Source organism: Herpailurus yagouaroundi, unplaced genomic scaffold (assembly GCF_014898765.1).
Source record: "Herpailurus yagouaroundi ecotype Mexico unplaced genomic scaffold, PumYag 208, whole genome shotgun sequence".
In the NCBI taxonomy this organism is placed as follows: domain Eukaryota; kingdom Metazoa; phylum Chordata; class Mammalia; order Carnivora; family Felidae; genus Herpailurus; species Herpailurus yagouaroundi.
In genome coordinates this window covers 10,414,775-10,419,303 of record NW_024412439.1, presented here as the reverse complement: position 1 = coordinate 10,419,303, position 4,529 = coordinate 10,414,775, and positions in this window count along the sequence as shown.

The window sequence follows — 4,529 nt, the reverse complement described above, 5'->3', positions numbered from 1 at the left end:
TATCTCAACCATTTAAAAATTTTTTTAATTTTTTTTTTTTTTTTTTTTTGAGAGAGAGAGAGAGACAGTACAAGCAGGGGAGGGAGACACAGAATCCGAAGCAGGCTCTAGGCTCCGAGCTGGCAGCACAGGGCCCGACGTGGGGCTCGAACCCGTGAACCCCGAGATCATGACCTGAGCCGGAGTCGGATGCTCAACCAACTGAGCCACCCAGGCGCCCCCGCCATGCTGTTTTCTATAGCAGCTGCGCCCTTTTATGTTCCCACCATCAGGGCACAAAGGTCCCACCTTCCCTGCCTCCCTGCCAACACTTTTATCTCGTGGGTCTTTTGTAGGTTTCCAATGGGTGTGAGGCGGTATCTCACTGCGGTTTTGATTTGCATTTTCCTAATGACTAGAAATCATTGCCAGGCTTTTTCCCTGGTGTGTTTTCTTCCAAGAGTTTTAGAGTCGTAGCTGGGAATGTTCACAAACTTCTCTCTCCCTGGCTAATTCCAATTCCAGTTTTGCTGCGTGACGAATTTCCTTCCCGGGAGGCCATGTTGCCACTTGCCCTGTGACATTTTCTCATGGCCCACACAGTACATCCTTCCCTTCGTGGCCCTTTGCACGGGTGGGCTGAGGTTTTTTAATTGGCGGGCATTTATGGTCTTGAAGGTAGGAGTCTCTTGTTCTCGACAACCAACACCCAGTACGGCACCTGCTACCTCCCGGGTACATTTTTGTTGAGTGAATGGACGGCTGAATGAATGCATGAGTCAAGTCAATGGGACAGACAACCACAGGGGGAGGGTAAAGTCTGTGGTCAGAAAAAGGAGAAATCTGAGCCGAGCCTTGAAGACCAGGAAAGGTTTGGAAAGAAAAGAAGTTTGGGAAGGGCTTCTGGCCGGAGGGAACAGCACAGCCACGGAGATGACAATGAGCAAGGCCATCTGACATCAATAGGTGGCCAGCCTGGCAGGAGCAGGGCGAAGGGGGCGGGGCGGTCCCGCCTGCCCTGGGCACATGAGTCTGACCAGAGGGATGAGGGGAGCCAGGGAGGGGTCAGAACCACCCTGTGACAGACTAAGATGCTGCTTCTTGGGGCGCCTGGGTAGCTCAGTCAGTTGAGCCTCGGACTTCCGCTCAGGTCCTGATCTCACAGGTCATGAGTTCGAGCCCCGCCTCGGGCTCTGTGCTGATGGCTCAGAGCCCGGAGCCTGCTTCGGATTCTGTGTCTCCCTCTCTCTCTGCCCTTCTCCTACTCATGCTCTGTCTCACTCTCTCTCAAAAATAAATAAATAAGCCAACAAATTTTTGTAAAATGCTGCTTCTGGAAGATTCTCTGGCAGCAGGATGCAGGATGGCTGTGAGTGGGGGAGGAGCTGGAGATACAGAGGCCAGCGTGGAAACCTCTGCTCCTTTGAAACCTTTTCCACACTGAGAACCAAGCTCGTTTCTCTTTCTTTTTTCTTTTCTTTCCTTTTCCCTTTCCTTTCCTTTTCTCTCTTAATGTTTATATTTGAGAGAGAGAGAGAAAGGCAGTGCATGAGTGGGGGGGTGGGGGGAGAGAGAGACACGGAATCCGAAGCAGCTCCAGGCTCTGAGCCATCAGCACAGAGCCTGACGGGGGCTCGAACCCTCGAACCCACGAGCCCTGAGATGACCTGAGCCGAAGTCGCCCAACCGACTGAGCCCCCCAGGCGCCCCCCAAACCTGTTCCTTCAGCGCTGTGGCCTTTCAAGCTTTTGCAGAGCTCTTTGCTGATTCAGCTCTTTGCTGGTCCTGTCCCTGTCGCCTGCCACCCCCCCCCCACCCACCCTCCAGTGGGATGTGTTGCGGGCCCGGAACGACAGGTCAGGTGGATGGATGCTTTAACACAGGGGTTTTTTCAGCTCCCTGCAAAACGGGGCCTGTCCTTCTGTGGTACTTTAAGAGAGAAGCCTGAAAGGTTTCCTCAGAAGAAAGCCTGGCCGGGCAGGACACCGGATACGTTCTTGTATCCAGCTACCATTTCCTGTGTGTGAAAACCGTACGAGCAAATTGCCTCTTACAGCTCCTTGCATGCGAGTGAGGGCTCAGCAAATGACTGTCAGCAGGAACAGCGCCTCACGAATTGGCTGACTAGCCCAAGCATGACTCAAGAAGATAAGAATAGAAGCAAACCTCAGCATCCAGCAAAAGCCCGGGGACAGCGCTGCCATCGGTGTGGACATTTGGTGTTCAATGGCGGCCCAACGTCTAATCACCACGTCTGGGGCATTAGGAGATGGAGCTTTGCACCCTCGCTGGAGGCCTCAAAGCCAGAGATTTGCTTTCCCAGCATCCCTTGCAGCTGACCAGGGGTGGGGGGGCGGCACATGGCATCATCCGTCTTGGGGCCAGTGGCGCCCTCCAGAGTCTGGGGCCAGCGGTGCTGGCCTTCCTGACTGTGTGTCTGTCCTGCCGGGCCTGTGGTAGGTGTGTCCTCATCAGGGCAGATCGGCAGTGAGCTTTGGCCCCTGTCCATGCTGCAGGTTTCTTATCCAGCCTTTCTGGTGGTTCCAGAAGCTACCTCTGGCCTTCCAGTAAACTCCTTTCCTCCTGAAGATTACCGGGGTGCTTTTGAATTGTAAAAACTCTCACGGTTCCAGCACAGACAAGAACTTGAACGTGAAAAAAAAAAAAACAAAAACAAAACTTGAACTCGAGCTGGAGGCTTTTAGTCCTGCTGGTCTGAGGGCCATGCATCGGTTTAGGGCCTAGACTCCATCCAGGGGCCCCCTCCAGTGGAGCGTGAGCAGGACCCCGAAGCTGCAGGGACAGGCAGAGAAAGCCTCACCAGCAGCATCTCCTGAAACGTGAATTCTCCTTCCAGCCACGCAGAATCAGAAACCCTGGGGAGAAGGCCTGGCAGCTGGTGTTTTCACAGGCCTTCTAGTGATGCACATGCCCCCCAAAACGTGCCCTAGTGTCTCAAGGAGGAGCCGCGTGCTCCAGAAAAAGCAACAGACACAAATCAGAGACCCTCGGGGCGCCTGGTGGCTCAGTGGTTAAGCATCAGATCCTGGCTCAGAGCATGATCTCGTGGTTCATGGGTTTGAGCTCCCGATAGAGTTCGGCACTGACAGTGCAGAGCCTGCTTGGGATTCTCCCTCGGCCTCTCCCCCACTGGCAGGCCCTCTCTCTCTCTCAAAATAAATAAACTTAAAAAAAAAATCAGGGACCCATTTCTAGCCCTTGACTCATTGGCCTTGTACACGTTTGCCTTACCTCTGAATCTACTCTTTCATCTGTAAAATGGGTATCATTGTATCACCAGAGAAGTTTTTCTAAGGATTAAATTAAAAAATACTGGGGCACCTGGGTGGCTCAGTCGGTTGAGTGACCAGTTCAGGTCATGATCTCGCAGTTCGTGGGTTCGAGCCCTGCATCGGGATCTGTGCTGATGGCTCAGTGTCTCCTTCTCTCTCTCTGCGCCTCCCCTCCTCTGTCTCTGCCTTTCAAAAATAAATAAATACGTAAAACAATTTTTTTAATTAAATAATACTGTATCCATACAGTGCCCGGCACTCGGCAGAGGCCCAGTAAATGTCAGCCGTCGCCGTTAAGACTGCTTGGAATCCATCCCCTTCGTACACAGCCGTGCAGATTTGGGCCAGGCCTCCAGCTTTTCAGCCTCATTTTATTTTTTATTCTGTAACATGCAGATAACAGCCCTCACCTCCCAGCCCTGTTTGGAAGGCTCAAGGAAGATAAAATAAGAAAGCAGTGTTTTATCTAAGCTAAAATGTACAGCTGTGGAACAGGAAGTAAAACACGAAAGTTAAAAAATATCCAGCCTATGCGTGCCCGACCGGCTCGGTCAGGACAGCGTGTGACTCTTGATCTCAAGGTTGTGTGTTTGAGCCCCACGCTGGTGTGGAGCCTACTTCAAAAGAAAAAAAACAAAGGGGGAAAGCAAAAAAGGAAAAGAAATATCCCGCGTACTAGACACGAGCACAAGATGAGGTGGGGCTCACTGTGGGCTTGCTGTTTAGCAGCCCCTGGGCTCCTCCCACGCACGGGAACCGTGCATTAGACACTGGGGACCAGCAGTGACCTGGCAGATATGTTCTCTGCCCTTGAGGCTGCTTGTAATTTCACTTTCAACTCCTTCAGACCTGACTAGACCGCTTATATTTCTACAATGGAACATTTATATATAGGTATGTACATAAATATGCTTATATACATTTATAACTACAAAACTCTCTTTCTCCATTATATATATACACTTGTCTCTCTCTGTGTTAAATATGTATACGTGTAGGGGCGCCTGGGTGGCTCAGTCGGTTAAGCGTCCAACTCTTTTTTTTTTTTTTAATGTTTTATTTATTTTTGAGACAGAGAGAGACAGAGCACGAGCAGGGGAGGGGCAGAGAGAGAGAGGGAGACACAGAATCCGAAGCAGCTCCAGGCTCCGAGCTGTCAGCACAGAGCCCGACGTGGGGCTCGAACTCACGGACCGCGAGATCGTGACCTGAGCCGAAGTCGGCCGCTTAGCCGACTGAGCCACCCAGGCACTACTC